Raw genomic sequence first — 11625 nt, 5'->3', positions numbered from 1 at the left:
TGAAACATTCTACTAGATTCATAAAATTAATTCTAATGATCCGGGTTTACCCCGCCTTCCGCCCGAATGCAGCTGAGATAGGCTCCAGCACGTCCCACAACCCTGAAAGGGACAAGCGGTAGAAAATGGATGGATGGATGATGTTAGCTTTTACTATTATGACATCAAAGTCGAAAATAAAAATGAGGTGAACGTTCATCACATATTTTAACATTATTACATAAATACATACATTACAACACACTATTGATACTCTAGGAAGATACAGCAAAATATCAACAAATTTAGAGGCCCTTTTAAAAATTCTTATTCACTCTATTACATATTTGTAGCTGGTTAACAAGACAAGTGTGGTCAATCCAAACTTATGAAGAACTGAATGATTTGTTTGTCTTATAAAGAGGAAAAGCCAAGTTACAGACAGCTTAAATTGGCCTACAAAACCCTGTGGTATAATAAATATTTGAAAATGTTTCCTTTAAACACAAAACAAATTGGATCCCGCAAGACATTCTGTCACATTTATCATTAATGGTATTTGCACTTCTCAATCATTTATACTCATTTTAAAAGCAATATCTCGCAAACAAATTCTGCAGTCCAGTAGGTTTGTTAACAATGCCATCATGGAAATAAAAAAAATGTAAAAATAATTAAATTGTTAAATGTATCCAGTGATTATACTATAAAGTTATTTTCCATTTAACTTCACCAGTTTTAGATTATTTCTATTCAAAATCGCTGAATTTTCACATTTGCCGTTCAAATACTGAGAAGAGACGGTGCGGTGAAGAGCAGCCAGTCGAGGCACGTCACTCAATGCCGCAACATGGACGGACTCGGCTAAATGCTGGTCTGCTGTGCAGTGAGACCGTATTGCTATATGAACTATATTATACATTTCCATAGTTTAGTTAGCTGAGGTATATAATGTACAGTGTATTTTGTCAACAACTGTATGTGTGTAACGTATTTCTTGTGCTGAGCGATCATAAAACGGCTGCAAAAGACGCAGTGGCTGAGGCTTGCCTCCTGCACCCCCGCTGTAGAATGCACGGTAATGTTGTGTCGTTCGCGAACGATTCGTTCGAACGAACGAATCTTTTGAGTGAACGTACTGAACCGAATCACTTCAGGAACTGATTCGTTCCTTTCTCAGTTCAGTTGAGCTCTGCCGCGACCATGCCGGTATGAGTGGAACTCGACGCAGCCAGCTACTCATCATGGGGGCGGGGGGAGGGATTTAGCGAACGATTCGTTCACCGCGGATTAACGACATGAATCACTCAGTGAACGACAACGCTCTCGCTCTCTGCTCTGCTTGCCCCAATGCCGCGAGTGATTCTCCTCCCGTCGCGGGGATATGTTTCATGCCATTGGCATCCGTTCTCCATTCATTCTCCAAGCTAACGGCTAATGTTGACTCAAGCCACATGAAAACAAACACACACACGCGCCCTGTCCCCATTATCTCAAAACATAAAGTTATGAGAGTAGAGGAGACAGAAAGAAAGTCAGTGCAGGGCAAGGCTGAGCAGCAGCGACGCGAGGGGGAGGGGCGGGGGGTAAAGTGTAGGGCAGGCTGTTTGAGAAGATTTAAAATGAAAATAATAAGTAATGTATGTACATATACATAGGCTATTATTTATCTTGATTTTTATATTATTTAAGCTATTTATTTTCTTTTTTATTGCATATTTAAGTAGATATTTCCATTTTTATATTTTTAAATGTAAGCTACAGAAATTTTAGTTTTAATGTTGGCTTTTCTGGCACTTGGTTTAATATTTGTTTTGTTTTATTTAAGGTAGCCTATTTATTTTCTTTTTGTTTGCACATTAAGTTAATATTTTCTTTGTTATATTTTTAAACGTAGGCTACAGAACATTTAGTTTTTATGTTGGCATTTCTGGCTCTTAATTTATTTGTTTTATTTTGAAGGTATTTATTTTCTTTTTGTTTGCATATTTAAGTTTACATTTTCTTTGCTACAGAACATTTAGTTTTTATGTTGGCATTTGTTAAGGGTTTCTTAATTTAATATTTGTTTTTGCACTAAACAAACGAGGCCTATTTATTTAACTGTTGATTGCAAGCATTTTAGTAGGCTATAACTATTTCCCACTTTTATTTATTTCTTATTTTCATCCATCCATCCATCCATTTTCTACCGCTTATTCCCATTGGGATCGCGGGGGGCGCTGGAGCCTATCTCAGCTACAATCGGGCGGAAGGCGGGGTACACCCTGGACAAGTCGCCACCTCATCGCAGGGCCATTCTTATTTTCATTTCAGTGCAATAAAACATATTTAACAACAGGACTCGCGAACCTACTGACACAGAGAACTGACTGTGTCGCGGAGGAGGACGTCACATTGAGGCTCTCGTTCAGTCACTGTGCGTGTCGTTCATTGGGTGCTGAGGGCTTGTGTCGTTCGCGAACTGACACACACCAAGATCTGCCGCTGGGGAAGCTGTTACTGACTGACTCATGATTCGCCGACCTGCCCACAGAACTGCTGCTGCAGAAGTGATTCGGTGATTCGGTGAACACATTTTTTGAACGGATCAATTTAAGAAACTGATTCTAGTGATTCAGTACAGTCAAAAGAACTGCCGATCCCATCACTAATGCACGGCAACCCCTGACGGGAGTGTTATATAAACTAAAGCCCACACTTAAACTTTCCACGTGCAAGATTGAATCTATTTAAAAAAGTTATTTCATAAGAAGCCAAAGAGTGCAAAAACAATAATGTTGGTGTTGGAGGAGTTGTGAATGACTGCAGGGCCACAACATTAGGTACACCTGCAGACTGCAGGTGTACCTAATTCACAACTCCTCCAACACGAACATTATTGTTTTTGCACTTTTTGGCTTCTTATTAAATAACTTTTGTAACCTATTTTTATGGGCTTTCCTCTTTGTGATGTTAAGTTCCTGTTATGCGCTGTTATACAATATATGCCTTGAGCTCTTATTTTGAAGGCGCTAAGAGCGGAAGTGATGTCACGTTGCGGAGGTTTTTGAAAGAAGGTAAATAAAGTGGTCCTCGTGTAAACTGGAGCCTCCGTGTTTGTTATTTTGTAGTTTCATACAGTATAGGCGACATTTATAAACCCTCGGTTACACTTTTTTAAATAGATTCAATCTTGCACGTGGAAAGTTGAAGTGAGGGCTTTAGTTGATATAACACTCCCATCAGGGGGTTCATTAAGCCAGCACAACAGCGGCGCATTTATAAGTAAAGGTAAGACCATAATAAAATTTTTTTATTAAATGTGCTTTTTTGTGTGCTACAGTTTGTATGTGTAAAGTTAAAATTAAGTTAAAGTACCAATGATTGTCACACACACACTAGGTGTGGTGAAATTTGTCCTCTGCATTTGACCCATCCCCTTGTTCACCCCCTGGGAGGTGAGGGGAGCAGTGGGCAGCAGCGGCGCCGCGCCCGGGAATCATTTTTGGTGATTTAACCCCCAATTCCAACCCTTGATGCTGAGTGCCAAGCAGGGAAGAATGCTGGTATGAGCTTTTAAACATAACCCGTTAACTGCTGCCAATCAAATGCTGAATAAGATACTCGTTAGGGTTCATATGTTTGTAAATCTGACTGTGATGAAGTCAGTGCCTCACCAGCCATCAACCTCACCGCACGTCACTGGTGTACATCCGCTTGTATGTCTTGACTTGTGTTACTCTTTTACACAAACATGGTTGCTTATGCAAAGCACAGAGCTGTTAGCATTGGAACCACTTTGCATTTCAGCAGTCTCCATGTCCTGGGTGGCACTCAGCCCTATAGACTGCATATTGCTGGACAGTAATGTCCCAATGACTGATGACCAATAAGATAATTGGCTAATGGCGCAGGGAGAGCCTTGCTTAATTACTTCCTTCATCTAATGGAATTGGAAGCAGCACCAAGGTGACATTTGGCTACATGATGTCGATTCCATTCGTCAATTTGCCACTCAAACGACAGTAAAGAGATAAGAATGGTTGGCACGCATGCAGTAGCAAAACATCTTAACTTTTGTTCATGAGTTTCTTAAAGTTTATTGTTATGTGTATATTAAATGTATCAATAAATGTTGTTTTTGTTTTTCCTTTATAAGTATATTGGGGTCTGATTCAGCACATGGAAAGCTGATCAACTAAACGTGTGCAAAGTGGATTGCATGTTACATTCGGAAAGAGTAGACGGCACAGATACAAGGGGGCAGTAAAGCTCCATGATCCATTATATATATTACAAAATATGTATAATAATAATCAAACAACAATATACTTAACTAGAGAATGAAGTGTGACAAATCCAAGGTGTGTGTGTGAGAGACTATTTGTGAATTAACTGTTGTGTGCTACCGTAATGTTGAACGAGAGGAAGGAAAAGGCAAGAAGGGCGAATGGCAAGGCGTCAGAGGTCCGTGTCCAAGCGGGAGGTCAAGAGAAGAACAACAGGAAATCACAGGAGAAGACAAGAAGGTAGACTGCAGGGCGACAAGGAAGACACGGCACCAATCAAACACGGAGGGGAAAACACAGGGAGAGTAGGATTGCATCAAGCATGTAGATCGCTTACTGTACGCCAACAGAACGTTATGTTCAGGCGCGCGATACAGGTTGTGCAGGCTTTTGAAGGCGGGTCTGCTCATCAGTTCCAGGTGTGCGGATTGCCGGCGATTGATTGCAGCTGATTGCTGTCGCCGGTCTGGCGCACGCATTGTGCGCTCTCGGAGCTGCGCTCAGTGCAGCGCACAGATGAATGCGCACTGAAACGCGCCCGGGCCTCGACATTGCATCTGTTAAGTGAGCAATCCATTTTGCGTCTTTGTCTTAATTAATATACGGAATATATGGTGATCATCTAAACGACCACAATACTGAGAAGACAAAACTGCAAATTAAAATATTTAGCACACACTATGTGATTTATCAACACTCATCACCAAAAATAGAGAAAGTTGTACCGAATCACAAGACTGGCGACAATCACCAATTTACCAACTCCAGACCTGTTTCCCTACTGCCACGGTTTTCCAAAATCATGGAAAAACGATTGAATAACAGATTGGACAAAAATATCAACATAAAACATTTGTTTCCACTGGCGGAGAACCAATATGGATTCCGAGAAGTTTACTTTATGACTTCATGACAAATATTGTCCATGGAAACAACTAAGTAAACTGCAGAGAAAGAACAATAAACCATGCATGCCAAAATGATTAAAAAATGCTTGTAATAAGAACAAATATATTATATAAAAATGTATAACACAAAGAAACTAAAGAGATAAAACATAAATACAAACAGTATAACAACAAGCGAACTAACATACTATGAACATATAGAAAATAATATTACAGTCAATTATTAGACAGGAACAAAAACAGTATAAGTGTAATGGTACAGCGGGAGTGTTGATTGCTGATTCTCTGCAGCCGTGCGGAGGCGCGACCACAGCCGGAGGGGAACGCCCCTCAGCAGAACGCCCAGCAGAGCGCACAGCACAATGACAGGCGGCAGGAGTGTGACCCATAACTATAAGAGCAACATGGGGCATCCTCGATGGTATTATTAACAATGGCACTAAGAGGTATTACCCCTAAGACTTCTCAGACGGAAACATAAATAATGACAACATGAAAGAAGTAGTTGAAAGCTTCAGTAATTACTTTGTAAATATTGGTCCAAAATAGAGGAAAGGATTCCAGACACAAATTCAATCTCTATATAAATGACGTTGGTAAAGTTACAAAATACTTAAAGTTAGTTTTAATCGCGAACGATACAACAGTGTTTTGTTCAGGAGGGAACACACAGAAGATAATACAAATAATAACAGAAGAAATTAATACATTAAAGAGATTGTGTGACAAAAACAGACTACCCTTAAACCTCATTAAAACTAAAATAATGCTATTCGGTAACAGTAGAAGAGAAAGTCAGACACAAATACAAATAGACGGAATAGAAATTGAAAGAGTAAACTAAATAACATTTCTAGGTGTAATGGTTGATGATAAAATGAACAGGTATTCTTATATAAAAAAATATACAACATAAGTCGGCAAGAAAGACATCTACAATGCCATCCATCCATTTTCTACCTCTTGTCCCGTTCGGGGTCGCAGCGCTGCTGGAGCCCATCCCAGCTGCACTCGGGCGGAAGGCGGGGTACACCCTGGACAAGTCGCCACCTCATCGAATAAAGCTATATATGTATCGATTGTAGCTGAGATAGGCTCCAGCGCCCCCCGCAACCCTGAAGGGAATAAGAGGTAGAAAATGTATGGATGGATGGATGTATTGGACCAAAAATTACTTCATATTCTTTACTGCTCGCTAGTGTTACCATATCTGAGATATTGTGTAGAAATAACTACAAAAGTACACTTCATTCATTAACCGTGTTACAAAAAGATCAGAGAACATTTAAACCCTTTATTTATTGAATCAAAATTATTGAAATTCAATGATTTGGTGCATTTGCAAACAGCTAAAATTATGCACAAAGCAAACTATAACCTGCTACCCAAGAATATTCAACAACTCTTCTCAAAAAAAGACAAAACATTTGTATGCACGTACAACAATTAAGACCTTTAGTATATCAGTATGTGGAATTAAATTATGGAACGGATTGAGCAAAGAAGTTTAACAATTAACTAATATGACGTAGTTTAAGAGCCTGTTCAAATTAAAAGTGCTTACAAAGTACAAGGATGAAGAATTTTGAGAAATACCTCCAACTTTATTGAAAACGAGAAATTATTCATCTCAGTATATCTATTGCAAGAACTCCATCATTCACTGACGTAATTGCGTGAACATATGTATTAGAAAGTGCTCTGAAGTGGGAAAGGGGTAGGATTAAATACGCTTTGCTTCTTCCTGTTCTTTCTCGGACATGTTGTGAAGTCTAATTATATGAAATTATGTGATGTATCATATTGTAAGTTTGTTCATGTTCAAAATAAACTAAACTCAACTCAACAACTCTATTGTGTATTTTTAGCACGTGTCAGAAGGATGTGCTAACTGACAGTTCCACACACGGCTGCAGGATCCGCGCATGTGCTGCATGGACAGACGAGAATCCGTTTTACGTACATGTCAACATTTTGTTGGACGGTCAGAAAAAAATATATTTGACATATCGTCTATTCAGCAATTTCCTTTTATAATTGTATAGCTGCTGAATGACATATTAACATGAATTCAATTGATGTGTTAGTCTTATTTTAATTTTATTTTGTTTGTCTTTTTTATTTAGGAAATATATTACTATAATATACCTTTTACTTTTTGTGCAATTTCTTGCGTTTGAATTATTCCAGACGCACAAATGCGCTGGTGCTGCGATCAACAGCCTTACGCACAAAATTAAGTATCAGTGTGCATATGCTTCTGTTTAGATTGTGATTCAGAAAAGGTGTTACAGACTATAGGTGTGTGCTGCTGGTTCAACATGTGCAGAAAATTATCAAATGTCTCCGAAGTGAAAGTGCCGTATGCACGCAAAAATCCTCATTTAAACAAGGTGGTCTGCACCACTTTCAATTGCACACGCATTGTTAGAAGATCACACGCAACACACCCACTAACAGTACACACTATTTCATTTTTTGCACACGCTTGTTAGTGCGTGGTACCGTATTTTCCGCACTATAAGGCGCACCGGATTATTAGCCGCACCTTCTATGAATTACATATTTCATAATTTTGTCCACCAATAAGCCGCCCCGGACTATAAGCCGCGCCTACGCTGCGCTAAAGTGAATGTCAAAAAAACGCTGCGCTAAAGTGAATGTCAAAAAAACAGTCAGATAGTTCAGTCAAACTTTAATAATATATTGAAAACCAGCGTTCTAACAACTCTGTCCCAAAATGTACGCAAATGTGCAATCACAAACATAGTAAAATTCAAAATGGTGTAGAGCAATAAATAGCAACATAATGTTGCTCGAACGTTAATGTCACAACACACAAAATAAACATAGCGCTCACCTTCTGAAGTTATTCTTCATTCGTAAATCCTTCGAATTCTTCGTCTTCGGTGTCCGAATTGAAAAGTTGCGCAAGCGTGGGATCCAAAAATGGCCGGCTCCGCCTCGTCGAAGTCATCGGATTCAGTGTCGCTGTTGTTGTGCAGCAGTTCTGTGAATCCTGCCTTCCGGAAAGCTCGGACCACAGTTGTGACCGAAACTATCTGCCCAGGCATTTACGATCCACTGGCAGATGTTGGCGTATGTCGACCGGCGCTATCTGCCCGTCTTAGTGAAGGTGTGTTCGCCTTCGGAGCTGTGTGAAAAAAGCCACCCGGCCTCTTCGCGTAAACTTCCCTTAACCACTCGCTCATCTTTTCTTCATCCATCCATCCCTTCGAGTTAGCTTTTATGATGACGCCGGCTGGAAAGGTCTCTTTTGGCAAGGTCTTCCTTTTGAATATCACCATGGGAGGAAGTTAGCATGGCAAGCTAGAACCACAGTGAAGGATGACTTCTCATTCCCTGTGGTGCGAATATTCACCGTACGTGCTCCCGTTCCACAGTGCGGTTCACAGGAATATCAGCTGTGAAATACGGTAGTAATCCGTGTGCGGATGGAGAGATTGCGTCTTTTTATGAACCGGATCGCTTAGTAGGAGCCATTTTGTGGTCTTTACAGATGTAAACAGGAAATGAAACGTACGGTGATATCCGCGCGTTTTTTCTTCTTCTTCCGGGGGCGGGTGGTAGCTTACAGTAGAAGAAGAAGCGCTTCCTGTTCTATGGGGGCGGGTGCTTTCCTTGGCGGTTGCTTGCGTAGAAGAAGAAGCGCTTCCTGTTCTACCGGGAAAAAAGATGGCGGCTGTTTACCGAAGTTGCGAGACCGAAACTTTATGAAAATGAATCGTAATAAAGCGCACCGGGTTATAAGGCGCACTGTCAGCTTTTGAGAAAAATTGTGGTTTTTAGGTGCGCCTTATAGTGCGGAAAATACGGTATTTGGATCTTAGTAAATCAGGCCTTAAGTGCATAAGTGAGTTTATCTTCAGACACAATTCTATATTTCCCAGCTTGTGTCTCACACATACATATTTACAAACTGCATGTGTGATTTTCCATGCCTAAACACAAACATATACTCCGGCAAAATGTATCATAAAGAATCTAAAGGCTTCTGGTTATAAATCAGTCACTGACAACAGTTGCTTTTCGATTCAAAACTTAATAAATATGCAGATGGAAGGCTGGTAAGAAGCCACATGTGTTGTCATGACATAGCATATGGATGTCAAATGCACATAAGACATTTAGCTCTGCATAATGCATATTTATTAATGTAGCCTCAGGAAATGACGTCGGGACACTGATTGATAACTACACTAGTGGCTAGCCACAGATATTACATTTTTAATTATGTGTTGTCAGCTTGAATAACCAACCATGTCCTTGGTTGAGGGTACTCATTGTATTTGTCGGACCATAGGGCGCACCGGATTATAAGGCGCACTGCCGATGGGAAGGTCTATTCAGGTCTATATTCATACAAAAGGCGCCCCAGATTATAAGGCACATTAAAAGGGTCATATTATGATTTTTTTTTTTCTTCATTTAAAACTCTTCCTTGTGGTCTACATAACATGTAATGGTGGTTCTTTGGTCAAAATGTTGCATAGATTATATTTTACAGACCATCTTCAAGTTGCTTTCTGACCGTCTCTTCAGGATGCGCCGTTTTGTAGGCGGTCTTATTTACGTGGCTCCACTTCGACAGCGACTTCTCCCCGTCATCTTTGTTGTAGCGTGCAAGGACGGGTGTCTAGTAAATTTCAAAAGATGGCGCTAACTGTTTTAATGACATTCATATTTTACTTAAATTAATAACGGATCAGCATCTTTTTATACGTGGCTCACTAGTGCATCAACAACGACGGAAATGTGTCCCGTGAAAAACTGTTCGAAAACGAGAATAGAGAAGAAATAGGAGGACTATGGTATCGGCACAGACTACAAATCGCCACGGACTACAATGGTGAACGTGCACAAATTTTCAGGACTTTTGCAGATCCCACACACACATCAGCAGATACCAGAAGGTAAGAAAAATTGGTTTTGCACAATGTTGCAAAAAAAACCGCCAGATAATGTCTGCTAATAGGTGCCATTCTGCTGACCTTATACACACACTATAATGATACTCGTATGTGGAAGCACAGTTTGTCTGACTACAGTAACTGTAATGCTACGACAATACGTCAAGCTGTGCGCCTTCATAACTTACTAAAGTTGTAATAAAATATTTTGACAGACCTTTAAGCGCCGTGTGTAATGTTGTATATTCTCAATGGAACATTTAAAGTTTTGGTGGTTACAGACGACATTTTGCAGTCCTCATGTGTGACTGCCATCTACTGGTCACACTTATCATAACACCATGTACCAAATAAAAATAGCTTTGAGGTCGGTAAGCACAGCCAGAATTATTCCGTACAATAGGTGCACCGGGTTGTAAAGCGCACTGTTGATTTTTGAGAAAATTAAAGGATTTTAAGTGCGCCTTATAGTCCGAAAAATACGGTACTTGAAATTTAAGTTCCTATAGCCAAAATGCATCATGAATATGAATATTGAATATTCCGTTCAAAGAACTCCGGCTTATTAGTGATTCCCAGAGCCCAAAAAAAGTCAGCGGGCTATAGAGCGTTTTCTATTCGGGCTCCAGTACTATGGAATGCCCTCCTGGTAACAGTTAGAGATGCTACCTCAGTAGAAGCATTTAAGTCCCATCTTGAAACTCATTTGTATAATGAGTTTTTAAACAGGCCCCCCTTCTGAGACCAGTTGATCTGCCGTTTCTTTTCTTTTCTCCTCTGCCCCTCCCTCTACCTTGTGTTAGGGGAGTTACACAGGTCCGGTGGCCATGGATGAAGTGCTGGCTGTCCAGAGTCGGGACCCGGGGTGGACCGCTCGCCTGTGCATCGGTTGGGGACATATCTGCGCTGCTGACCCGTCTCCGCTCGGGATGGTTTCCTGCTGGCCCCACTATGGACTGGACTCTCACTGTTGTGTTGGATCCACTATGGACTGGACTTCACAATATTATGTCAGACCCACTCGACATCCATTGCTTTCGGTCTCCCCTAGAGGGGGGGGGGGGGTTACCCACATATGCGGTCCTCTCCAAGGTTTCTCATAGTCATTCACACCGACGTCCCACTGGGGTGAGTTTTCCTTGCCCTTATGTGGGCTCTGTACCGAGGATGTCGTTGTGGCTTGTGCAGCCCTTTGAGACACTTGTGATTTAGGGCTATATAAATAAACATTGATTGATTGATTGAATATTAATTATTTCAAGTCAAGGCACTCTAGGGGACAGACATTTTTAAACACACTGACTTGAAATACTATTAAGAACCTGCTCATATTTACTTATTTCTGTGTAAAACTAGTTGTTGACAAGCACTTGCTCCAAACTAAGAGTTTTTTCTACTTAATTATGTTATATATAATTACCTGTATTTACTGTAAACACAAGAGATTCTGGATGTATATGTTCTTATATTTCCTCGTCAGCCTGTAAATTCCACCACCTAGATGTTAGTGCAGGGCTTTTCAACTGGCAGCCCGGG

The sequence above is a fragment of the Nerophis lumbriciformis genome, linkage group LG01 (assembly GCF_033978685.3).
Source record: "Nerophis lumbriciformis linkage group LG01, RoL_Nlum_v2.1, whole genome shotgun sequence".
In the NCBI taxonomy this organism is placed as follows: Eukaryota; Metazoa; Chordata; class Actinopteri; order Syngnathiformes; family Syngnathidae; genus Nerophis; species Nerophis lumbriciformis.
The sequence above is the reverse complement of the archived record's forward strand: the minus strand, read 5'-3'. Positions refer to the sequence as shown.